This window comes from Carassius gibelio, chromosome A14, assembly GCF_023724105.1.
Source record: "Carassius gibelio isolate Cgi1373 ecotype wild population from Czech Republic chromosome A14, carGib1.2-hapl.c, whole genome shotgun sequence".
In the NCBI taxonomy this organism is placed as follows: Eukaryota; Metazoa; Chordata; class Actinopteri; order Cypriniformes; family Cyprinidae; genus Carassius; species Carassius gibelio.
The window spans coordinates 778,848-791,320 of record NC_068384.1 but is presented as its reverse complement, the minus strand read 5'-3'; the positions used below and the strand labels follow the sequence as shown (position 1 = coordinate 791,320).

The 12,473-nt window shown below is 35.8% G+C and overlaps 1 long non-coding RNA gene across 3 annotated transcripts in view; it reads right to left on the bottom strand.

Moving 5' to 3' along the window:
* Positions 1–411: 411 nt before the first annotated feature.
* The window catches only part of LOC128027169 (uncharacterized), a 77,247-nt gene continuing 65,185 nt past the window's right edge, over positions 412–12,473 (bottom strand). For 2 of the 3 annotated variants that reach the window (XR_008186640.1, XR_008186639.1), the window contains exon 3: positions 1,300–1,638. This is a non-coding gene — a long non-coding RNA (uncharacterized LOC128027169). Of the gene's footprint in view, positions 1,639–12,473 lie in introns of all 3 variants that reach the window. The other variant, XR_008186641.1, reaches the window with a different exon arrangement.

Here is a 12,473-nt window from a genome sequence, read left to right as displayed (position 1 = left end):
TTTTGATTTAGTTTTTAATGTAGTGTGCTTAGCTTCTCTTAATTTGGTAAGTAACAGAGCTATACTGTATGTTTGTGTACACATGCAGATTTCTCAGAGATGATGAAGGTCACAGCCAAATCATTAGTGTTAGCATCAGTGGGGTGGATAGCATTAGCGCTGTGCCTTCCCATATTCCGCTTTCTACTCTTCCTGTAACCTTAAAGGTGGAGAAGAAAATGGAGGAGGATTAGTAGAACTCCAAATCATCCAATTTACTCTAAATGACTTCTTCCAGAAGGCACAGCCGCTGTGTGGCATGTTTAAAATGACATTTCAGTTGTAGAGGTAATTTGCATTCTATTTGAATCTGAACTGCACGCTGATATTAAGGTTTCTGCTAGCATTTTTGTTTAATTTTTTTTTTCCACTCAGTTCAAAGATACACACTAAGCAGCCGAGCTTAAGCATGGTAAGCACGACTCCTGTCAATCTGAGACAAAAGACATGGAGCTCCTATAAGCTCCTGAGGCATTCTGCCCTGTCCACTCATGACACAGAGCAAATCTCCACTGCATCGTTTCATCTTATTAAATAAAGATCTCAAACCGAACATATGTATCGGTAATATCACCAGCGAAATTCAAAGAAAGCACGGGAGGAGGTGAAAAGGAAGCAGGAGAAAAAAGATTATGTTCAGGTTATTACATGCGGCTGCACATCACGATGTGTGAGGTTGCTGTGATCCTGTTGCTAAGATACTTGGCTAATACCACGGAAACAAGCCCATATTGCTAATCTAGAGGAATCCATGCATGCCTCCACATATTTTGGCAGTGTGAGCTTGGACTCAATTACATGTAGTCAGTCCCTCACCTACAGTCTATGCTGTCTCCCTTTTTATCTCCATAAGCCCCCGAAGATCTGTAAGAAATATAGAAATGTGACACACTTTTGCCGCTATATTTGGTGGCCACAGGCAATTTAAAAAGGATTACACTTTGGGAGAAGGTTCTATGAAAGTAGAAAACATGTGCATCCAGGCATAAGAGTCCTTCAGAGAATGCAGATCACCTGTTTTGATATGAAACACATTTTTCGGTCCTCTCCATAGAATGAGAGCACTTAGGATTGTTAATGCATTACCAATATGCTCTATGAAAATTAGCATATAATGCTAATTTAGGACATTCAAATATAATTTAAAAGACAACTTTTTTTTTTTTTTTTTTGCAGTAGTCAGTGTTTTAGGCAAATTCAGTACATCTATACAATTATTTGACTGATTACTGTGTAGAGTGTAATAAAACAATATTTTATCAATCTTTTTCTATGACAGTCTTTATTTTGCACAGCTTAAGCTTCAACATAATTAGACAAATTCTGTGAAATGTAGCAAAAGACGCAAAATAGGTGAGATCATAGAGATATCAGCTCTAGCAATGAACTGGACCCTGGGGGTTTTGGTGTGAAAGTTTGTCACCTGTGTAATGGCTTAGCAGAAGTTCTATGGTCTTACAGAGGGAGAGAGATGGAGAGAGGACGCACATGCAGTCCAGAGTTCTGCTCAGACTCATCCTGGCTCGAGGCATTATGTCCACTGAAGGTACAGGTGAGGTATTGGACCGGTTACAGCCATTCTTCAGCAACCCTTCTGACCTGAAACATGGAAAAATGTAATTCAAAGAGTTAAAAATAAGTCAGTTAAATATATATATACACACACACACAAACACACATTTATTTAAAATAACGGCAATAATACGCAATAATTTGTAATGAAGCAAAAACAGCACTTTTATTATTTCTTATACACTACATGTGTGAATAGTGCGGTAAACATCAGTGTGTGTGTGTGTGTGTGCGCGTATCCTAGTAAATGTTACTGTGGACACTTTCTCCAGGCACATATTGTTATTGCTGCTAAAGAGTAAACAGAGCAGGTTAGATCAATATGGAACAGAGTGGAAGGGAAGACAAACCCTTCGTTCTTCCTCTCTATCGCTCCACTCATTTCTCCCAGTGGCAGCAGAAATAACCTTGTTTACTGGCGAAGGGTCTGGACGTTGACTGTCATCCCCGCGGTAATGGCAATGCGTGCATCAGATCAATAACCATCTGCACCAGTCCTCGAGCAATAACATTCAATGGGAAAGTCCATTTACTTTTACTTACCTTTCATTTAACCATAAGGACAGCCAGCCTGGGCAGTGTGCTTAGCTAAGCATGGGACCCCAAACACCACTAGTACCTTAAGTCGTTTTTTTTTTTTTTCCCTCAAAACTGGTGGCCGGTTGAGAAAAAAGAAGACTTTTCAAAAGAGAGATAAAGGCAGGCAGTATGGTATACCCTGTGGTACATCTATGCATGTGCAAAAGAGATAAGCTATGTCAGAGAATAATTTTCTACTTTGAGTGTGTGTGTGTGTGTGTGTGTGTGTGTGTGTGTATGTGTGTGTGTAATATATGTATAGTGTATAATACATATTTTATAAAATATATATGCATTAACTGCAAATATTATCATCATCAATGTATCATATGTGTATATTTTATATGTAGCATACATACATATAATAATAAATATATAATTGTTACATTATATTAATAACAATGATATTTCAGACAAAATAAATAAACAGACAGACATTTTAAAAAATATTTTTAAGTGTTCATTGTGTCTTCTGCCATCACACTCCAGGAGTTGGCCTGTATATGTGTCTCTGCTTTATAACAATGAATCTGGCTGGCCTCCCAATAACCCTGCTCCCATAGTCCAAGTCCACCTCCCCATCATCACACCAGCAGCAAAATATCCCCGTAAAAAAGCAACATTACCAAGTCAGATCCACTGTGAGAGACAGCTAGCAATGATTCAAGCAGTCTACTTCTAAGAACAGACTACTGACCATGCACACACACACACACACACACACCAAATGACTTGTGAGTGTGCTTAATGGGGGGTATGCTTGTTTATATTTGGCTCCCACTGTCATTGGCATAGGGCTGTCCCTTTTATGAAGTTTGAGGTATTTTTGCTAAAGCGTCACCATGCCTGAAAAGTGTCATCATCTTGTGGGAATGAATTCAGTGCAGCAAACTATATCCCACCCAGATAAACTATTTTTAAAGCAGCACATATTTACTTTTGAATAAAACAGCACATGAGCATTAAAAAGGTACCTTTTATAAAGGATTTACTAAAATACATAAGTTAAAGGAAACAGGCTTCATATGCATGTGCACTTATGGCATATTACATATATGTATGAGAGTATATGTATATAAATATACATACCCTCACACACATATGCTGGCAAATCTAGCATTATTATAGACCTGTGTTTGTGATGCACGAAAAGCCACTAGTCTTAAGTATTTATCGGATGTGCTTATGCGTCGCTATTAATATTCTCAGAATGCATGTAAAGACAAGGCTTATGTGAGAATGTTCCTTGGAGTCTTCACACACATCCTCTGGATTACTGAGACTATACCATATACACAGGCTTGTAAATGCTTTAGTAAAGAGTTTTCCACCTATTGTTATGGTTTGATAAATATAGCTCATCATAGGTGCACTTAATCTCTCTGTGAAGGTCACAACCTTACACATGTAACATACGTGTGCGCTCAAAAAGAGAGATGCGGAGTCTGTGTATGCACATCACCCTCATAATTTGCCTGTTGTTCCAGGTTGAGCTTCAAGCATGCTGGAATGCCAGGGCCGCCTGACAGAAGGCCACTGTACTCCCAGCAGTGACTCACTGAAGCATCCCAGCCATGCTGCATTGTAAAGCTCTAGGCCTGGCATCCTCAACTCCACAGTGAGGCATTAAAGCTAGGCCTGGGATTTCGAAGACTTCAGAAGCCACACACATGCAGATGTGTTTACGCCTGCCCATTGGTAAGATCATGTGTTAGTAGTACTGTTTCAGCCTTACGTAATCAAGTTGCTATGCTGGGCTAAAAAAAAAAACAAACAAAAAAAAAAAAAAAAAAACAATTTAGGTGATGCAACTTGAGAATAATTGCATCAATTACAATTTTACTGTTCTGGCACAGCACTATTCTTCTTAATAATATATTAAATACCGTAACATTCATTGTTTACAGTTCCCCTTGCAATATGAAACCAATAAACCTTTATTACTTCAGAATGTTTTTTTTTTTTTTTAATGCAGTAGTTTGTTATTAAAAACAGACTATTAATTTAGTGCTTTTGTTGTTGTACTGAAAGTTTTGTTTATACACAACAACAACAACAACAAAAAAATAATAATAATAATAACACAAATTACACAAGCAGGTCTGTATGAAACTTTTTGACTTATTTAAAATTATTCCTATGCACTTTGTACGAATACTTGCAATTTTCTGATGTGTTTATATATGTTCAGATACTGTATGTACTTCAGTTTTTTCTCTTTTAAATATTACAAAATTGTTAATTCCAGCTTTGAAACACTTAAATTATTTAGCCCAAGCAATTCAAAATAATGAATTCATGGATCTTTCGATTGTTATTACTGAAAGAATGCAGGAAGGGTTGCTTGATGAGATATGCTAATATAAGTAAGAACAGCCAAATTTAGGAAATTAAGGACTTGAGAGATATAACCTTATTTAAATAATAATAATAATAATAATAATAATAATAATAATAATAATAATAATAATTGTTTATTATTATTATTATTATTATTATTATTATTATTATTATTATTATTATAAGATTGGAAAATGGTAAAAAAATAATAATAACAATAATAATAATAATAATAATAATAATAATAATCATAATAATAATAATAATAATAAAAAATTGAGTAAAATATTCTACCTGCCATTTCAACAATCTAATTTCTTGTTTGTTCGTCTGATATGTATGGTTGTTTCTGCCCCCTCAGAATTACAGGAAAAGACTACTGAGAATTAAACTAGTGCTCTACAAAGCGAAGGTATATATACTTGTATACAAGCACATAGAAAATATATGAATTATTCCTCAGTATTTGTAAAATAATGTTGCAAAATCCCCCAGTTGTAGTTAATCGAGGATTGCTTTCACAGGGGTCTCTCAATCTCTACAGGTGCTAATGTTCAAATTGTAGCTACAGGTGCTAATGTTCATCTGAAGTCTTTAGCAGAGAAAATGCATAGCCAAATGACAGTAAAATGAGTATATATATATATAAATAAATAATAAAACAATTATGTTAGACAATTATGTTACTATTTATCTGATTTATTAAATACAATGTAAAAGGCTGATATTTTCATTAAAACCTCACAAACAATACATGTGGTCCAATTTGTATCCACGCAGTTTCACACAAACCCCATATTCTTTCTCAGAATTACTTTCAACCCCCAAAATAACATCAACATCAAAAAAGCATGAGATTGAACTTACACACACAAACACACACACACACACACACACACACACACACATATACATATATATATATATATATAGATCTTAATTATTTTGGCCCCAGAGGGTTAAACAAACTCCTAAGTGGAAGCAGAGGGGTAGCTCTGTTTTTTTCTAGCTTTACTGGGATTTGGTTCAATTGGTATAGAGGTGCACTGCAAAAGAGAGCAACGGGAAAGACAGCCTCGGGCACCTAGCTGAGGATTTGACCTGCTCTTGCAGCACGGGAGAGAAAGAAACCGAAAGAGGGAGAGACAGAGAGAGAAAAAAAGCCTGCTTTCCCACACTCTCCAGGTTGGGATTTTTAAGGCTGGATATACCGGTGCCTTTATAGGTGTGTGTATTTTCAGCACTTTTCTTGGCAATAAGTGCGTGAGATGTTGAACAATTCAAACACTGTGCTGCCGTGCCGACCCCAAGGCTCAGCTTACATTCTCAAAATTAAACAAATAATAATAATTAAGAAAAAAATCTCAGCTCAGAGTCCTTGCACACAGAGGCCTCATACGTTCAGCCGAGTCACGCAATGCAGCTCGACGCGGCACTATATGATACAAGGGAATTATAAGCTAAGACTATCTGTGTGTGTTGCCAGAAGTTCAGAGGAGCAACCAAGTCATATCCTGCACCTTTGAAGTTCATCAGCTTGCGTTTTTAATTGATATTTTAAGTTGTTAAGTTGTTTTAAAATAGCTAAAATACCAATAATACTGTATACATTTTTTTTAATTGCAATCAGTTTTAAACATTTCAAGAAGTACGGTTTTAAAATCTTCCATTGCTATAATTTTAATGTGATTATCGAGTCAAATTCAAGTGATAATTCTGGTGTGTTTGTTTTTGTTTTGTTTGTTTTTTAAGTGTTTTATTATGGAGTTTTTTTTTTTTTTTTTTTACTTGTATTTTATATATTTAGCATAAAAGAAAACTTTTGCATCAGGCTAAAACAAAGTAAGTTAGTCATCTTTAATCTTAAGCAACTATTCATAAGAAACACTGTTGCTTTGTACTTCCAATTCTGCTACTGGAATCATCTCTCTTTTTTATTTTTTTTTATTTTTATTTTTTGCTCCATGTATTCTTGCTCTTACCTATAGTACATTTCTATTTTGCTGGTATTTTTGGAGGAGAGTTCTGCTCTACTATGGTTATGATAATTTGATCGGTGAAGACATAGATATTTGAACTGGAAGAACAGGAAGATGCAAATCCCCCGTAAATCCCTGTGCCATACAAGCCTCAGCCGACGGTGCAGTTTAATATCTGCAGCCATGATTAAAAAGAGAAGGTGAAGCTCCATTGTAGTAATAAGAAGGATGAATGTGCAACACAGGGGCTGGGAAACGAGGGGAGGGGGGATTTTCTTTTTTTTTTTTCACTATTTATTTATTATTTTTATTTATTTTTTTTGATGACCTTTCATCTCCCCATGTCTATGAATTATAATTCAGAGGATATGAAATCTGACAAGGAACTTTTGTTGTCCCTCAAGGCTCCAGATAATTTAGATTATTGTTCTGGTACAAACATTTTACACAGGGTCACAGGTATTTTTTGCATTCTCACTGGATAGCATAGATAATGTGCAAACTCTTCCTAAAAAACAAAAAACAGAATACATTTAGATTTGTAAAAATATATATATATATATATGCTTTTTGCTTTGAATAATTTATTAATAATCATTTTATGTAATCATAATTTAATGAATTTAATTTAAACTGTCAACATCATAAGGTTTAAAAATACTGAAATTATTGTAAACATAACAGTGTTCGGGCCGCTGGATTAATTGAAGTTAAATCGCAAAGGCAATAAATTGCGAAGCCACATCATCTCACAGAAGGATTTATTTAAAACACATTATGAAGTGAGTTTGGAGTTAAAACTTTAATTAAATGTAGTATTTTCATATTCTTTCAGATGGAGCAGCATAGAGCCATAGTTCACTGGCTATATGCAAACAGCTTTCATAATCGCAAAACGAGTTCTTTGATTTCATAATCGCACGATTAAATCGTATCATTCAAATAATCATACGGTAATAAACAGTGTAACATTTTTCACTGTAATCCATTTGATAGAGGCTTTATCAAATTTCTGCAGCTTGATCTGAACCCAGGCTTTTTCTCTCGTTCCCACATATTGAAAAGACAAGCTTTGGCCCTGGCTGTGATCATACTAAGTAGGCCACAGTTCAAAGACAAAATATTTGCAAAGACATCTTTCATACTGAGTGAATGTCTACCATCTAATGTTGACGTGTTCTTAAGAGATAACTGACAGCTTTAGACTTCAATCTGACCCGTCACTGTAGGACTTACTAAATAACTCAAAAAGAGCAAGGAAGCAGAATAAACAGGTAAGCACAAATTTTCACATTGATTTTCCCTTTACCAGTTAAACAATATAATTGAAAAATACATATTTTATGTGTGCTAGCAGGCAATGCAAATCGTTACAATGGAGTGAAAACTGGTTCTTTATGCCTGTATAATATGATATAATAGTGATGGATACTATTTCAATTTTGTAAAATTCAATTCAGTTAAATAAAGGTCAGCTTAGTATTTTGTCTGTATTGCATAATTTCAACAAAAACTGAAAAAAAAAATACAGAAGAAAATTTTACTGTACATTATTTCTGTTCAGATTGGTACATCAAAAGTTAAACGCACCTATGAATGTTTAAAACAAAAAGCAAAACAATGCAATCATTATGAATATAAAACTGATAAGAACATGACTTTGGATGACACTTCTTTTACTTTGTTTCTAGACACTATCAGAGTCTTAACCACCATTCCATTCAATTCAATAGGACATTAAGTCATGGATGAGTCATTGGGTCGATTCTGTTAGCAGAACTATAGCAAACTCTCTAATGCAAACCAAATTGGGTTGCTGTTTTAAAATAGCAAGGCAAAGGTACACATACAGAGGTTGAGGGCAATAGACTGAGGTTATACAGGTCAGAGCAGTCTCCTATCATAAAAAGACAGACATATTTACAATTGGACAAGCAAGTAAGGGAGTACACGTTCACACACACGTCACTGAAAATACCAAATAATTTCCAAAAATGCTTATATAAAACTATATATATATATATATATATATATATATATATATATATATATATATATATAAACATTGTGATTCTGTAGGAATATTAAGTGCATTGCATTGCCTGAGTAATATGATGTCACTTTGAGACAAATAAAGCACTTTTGCAGTTTTTGAGCATTTGTGTTTGAATGTGTGTGTTTACCAGTGTGAAATAAATGTCTGTCACACTGCACACTTCTGCGTTGTCCCCTCTGCCAGGCTGTTTTCTCCTAACACATTTATCAGTTCTGGAGACTGCCAGCAAAAACACTGTAGTAAATTAGGCACTTGCCAAGTGGCATGAATCACCAGTCTAGTCTCAATATCACTACGGCGGAAAGAAAGAGTAGTCGTAATGATGTAAAGCATGTGAAGGTCGTCCCTCCTCTGTCATCAGTAACAGTTAAATGTCACTCTACAATTCCCACTTCTAACAGACACATCCTTGGACTTTCCAGGTGTGGTCAAGACCTTTTGTTGTTTGATTTTTTCCTTATTATTTGTAATGCCAGCCCTTCAGCATTTAAAATCCTAAAATACATATTAACAGCTATTATTGGAAACTTTCAAAGTCTAGCCATAAAGTCCGGTAAATATTTGTAAAAGGTTTAATGGTTAAAATAGGACTCCTTACCGTGCATCATTTACGAATGGGAGCTGCTGACATGAAACTTAAATCTTAGGACCGACGTTATGACTCCTGATTACAATCTACTCCAATTGTGCTTCAAAACCAAGTAAGCTTCTTAAGAAAACACCCCTTGCTGGGTAAAGTGAACACAGACAGTGTTTAATTACAGTGCTGGTTTCTAATGCAGCTTCTATTTTTTATAGAGTTTTTGTTCATGAACTAACAGTATTCTTTTCACTAAAAACAACATCGTGAACTTCCTGGAATGTTAAAAATATTACAGTGAATCACATTTATACACATCATTTGTATATAAAGCACTGACTCTGTGCTCAACTACAGCTGTCATTGTTGCTGCCCCCTGGAGATTGTGACTATGAGGTGCTTAAATTGGTAGTGACAGACATACAGTTACACAAAGAGAAATACAAACAAAGTGTAAAAACATTAAAAATGGCCATAAATCATCAATATATTTGTCTTTTTCCCCCAATACCATAAATTCATATTTGCATTGTTTAAAGCTGGATACACATCAAGTCATGTTAGGCATAAGAGTTATATGAATATCATCTGCAATAACACATAAAATCCTGACAAAAATTAAGAGAAACACATAAATGCTGATGTATTACCCTCTCCCTATCTGGCCATCTCTTTCAACTCCCATATAAGAGGTTCAGAGCAGATACGAGGGCAGCTGAGCTCTGGCTGTCCAGAAATGGTTTCCTTCACAACAAAGTATAAAGAAGTCAAGGTGAAATTCCCCGAGAAGCTGTAACTTTTCAACATGCAGTTGTATAGTCAGATAGATTTACACGCTTCCGTGACTGACTAACAAGGTCAAGAGCTGGAGACTAATAAAAATGAAAAAAAAAGAGAGAAACAGAACTCTCCTCTCACCTCCACTCGTGATCGCTCCACATTCACTACAAGCAAATATTAACAGATCATGAGAAAACCATGAGATCAGAAATATTACAAGTTATAATGACAGTACGATCACATGCAGAGAAAAAAAAAATTGGGGGTCAGAAAAGAAACAACAAAATGCACGGTTGCATGCTAACTCAGAGCACACTTTTTTTTTTTTTCGGCCTTCTCTCTTTCTATTTTCTCTCATGCACTGACCTGCGGCTTCCGATGTCACAGACACATTAAAGGCGAGTTTATTATCAGGCCAGAGAAAGACAACACACTCAGTGCCTGAATTATGACGACAGTTGGAAATCCGTTGTATCAAGCATGAAGCCAAATGGACTGTATTTCTTTTCGCTGTAAAAACATACATCACTGAGGGCTGAAGGGCAGACTCTCAGTAGGAAAGCGTTCTGTAGTCATGGCCCTCACTTAACCAGCACTGGGGGCCAGATCACTCTGATAAAGCAACTATTTAACTCTGACTTGAACTCCCACTGAAAATACAACCCTCATATGGCACTATCTCCGAGAGGTCGAGAATAAAACAGTGACGGGAAAGAAAATATCATGAGCGTCCGATGAGCCAGAGAAAGCAAACATTTGCTCAAATTCATAAGCTTGTTATTTGGGTTTGCCTAAGATCTTATCACCTATCCTGATCCAAAACACTTACAGATAGTAAATATTGTCTAGGGGGCTTAAACATCTCATTTTTGTCACACAATTTACATAAGCCATCTCTATTTTTTTTTTATTTTTTTTTATCAATTGCACAGTCTTAATGTTTGTGATCATCTAAAACAGTAGACATAATGTGGATACATTTACACACACACAAATATATATATATATTAATATTTTTTTTATTTTTTACTCACTACTATCCAACCAAAACAGATCTAAAACAAAAACCTAGACAGCTGTCAATCAGGCGTCTGTCACTAGTGAGTTTCCCAGGGTTGGGCTGTGCGCTGGCATCCCCACACTGTTTTCAGATAAACAGTTCCTATTACACTGCAAACAGCTCTCTCCGTGCCCTCCCCTCCCCCTCCGAAAACAGAGTCATAATTCAAAACAAATGATTCCAGGCTTTGATGAGAGCACTTTTATGGGTCACAGAGAGTGAACCTCCCTACCGACATCTGTTTGATTTTATCTACTTGAACTTTATCCTCAGCCGGAGATTTATCGGCCTACACTGGACCGAGCCTGTTAAAGTCGCCGTATCAGAGAGGGTGAGAGAGGGACCGGGGGCTGCGGGGCTCACCGTGAACGAATGAGCAAGTAAATGAGTGCAGAAGAGTGAGTGTGTGAATTAATTAGTTGCAAAGAGTGAATGAGTGATTAGTGTGTGACTGAGGAAAAAAACTATTCCCAATAGGAATATTAGGAATCTGTGAGAGGGGAACAGGCAGATGATGACAAAGATATCAAAAGATTTCATAAGGATTCCCCAAAGTTTTTTTTTTATTATTAATTTATTTATTTTTATGTTTTTTAAAGAAATGTCTTATGCTAACCAAGGCTGCATTTGTTTTATAAATACAATCATATTTGAATATATAAAAAAAAAAAAAGTGATTTGGCAAATCAGAATTTTTAGTAGCCATTACTCCAGTCTTGTGTGTCACATGATCCTTCAGAAATCATTCAGACATATGCTGATTTCATTAGTAGTAACACACGGGTAATTTGTTTCAAAATTATTTTAATGATGTAAATGTCAAAAGAACAACATTTATTTAAAATAGAAATCTTTTGTAACAATATTAATGTCTTGACTGTCAATTTAATGCTTCCTTACTGAATAAACGTGCAGTGTAAAAACTTACACTTTTACACTTAAAATGTAATTACAGTGGTGCATGCATAAATGTCTGTAAATTCTCTCTTCTGTTCGTCATGCTCTTAGTGTGTAGGTTGTGTAGCAGTAGTTTGGTTGCTGTACGTGTGGTTCAGACAGCAGGTCAAAGCCCTGGTCAGAACTCTGAGATTCCCAGACACTAAAGGGCCTATAACTCATTCCCAAGCCTGCCTTAGACCCAGTCTCCTCCTGGCTCTTTCCAGCTCTGAAATATCCTTTCAAAGGCCTGGCGCTGGAGACAGATACTGAGGTGTTTGAGATAAGGTTGGAGATGCATTAAGGGATTTTCCCTTTTAAAGTTGTCAAAGTTTTTTTTTTTTCTCTCTCTCTCTGCAACCCCTTTTCAGTCATACATTTTTCCCAGAGGCTATTGAAAGGAAACTGAAAAAAAATAGGTGAGCCAAAAAGAGAGAGCAGCAGCATATTAAGCACAGGGGGCTTAGGGCTTGTGGTCACTTCACAGCTCATAAAGGATATGGAGGGAGACTGTGAAGAAGGCCCAAATACTGAGAATTAAGGGACAAGGCA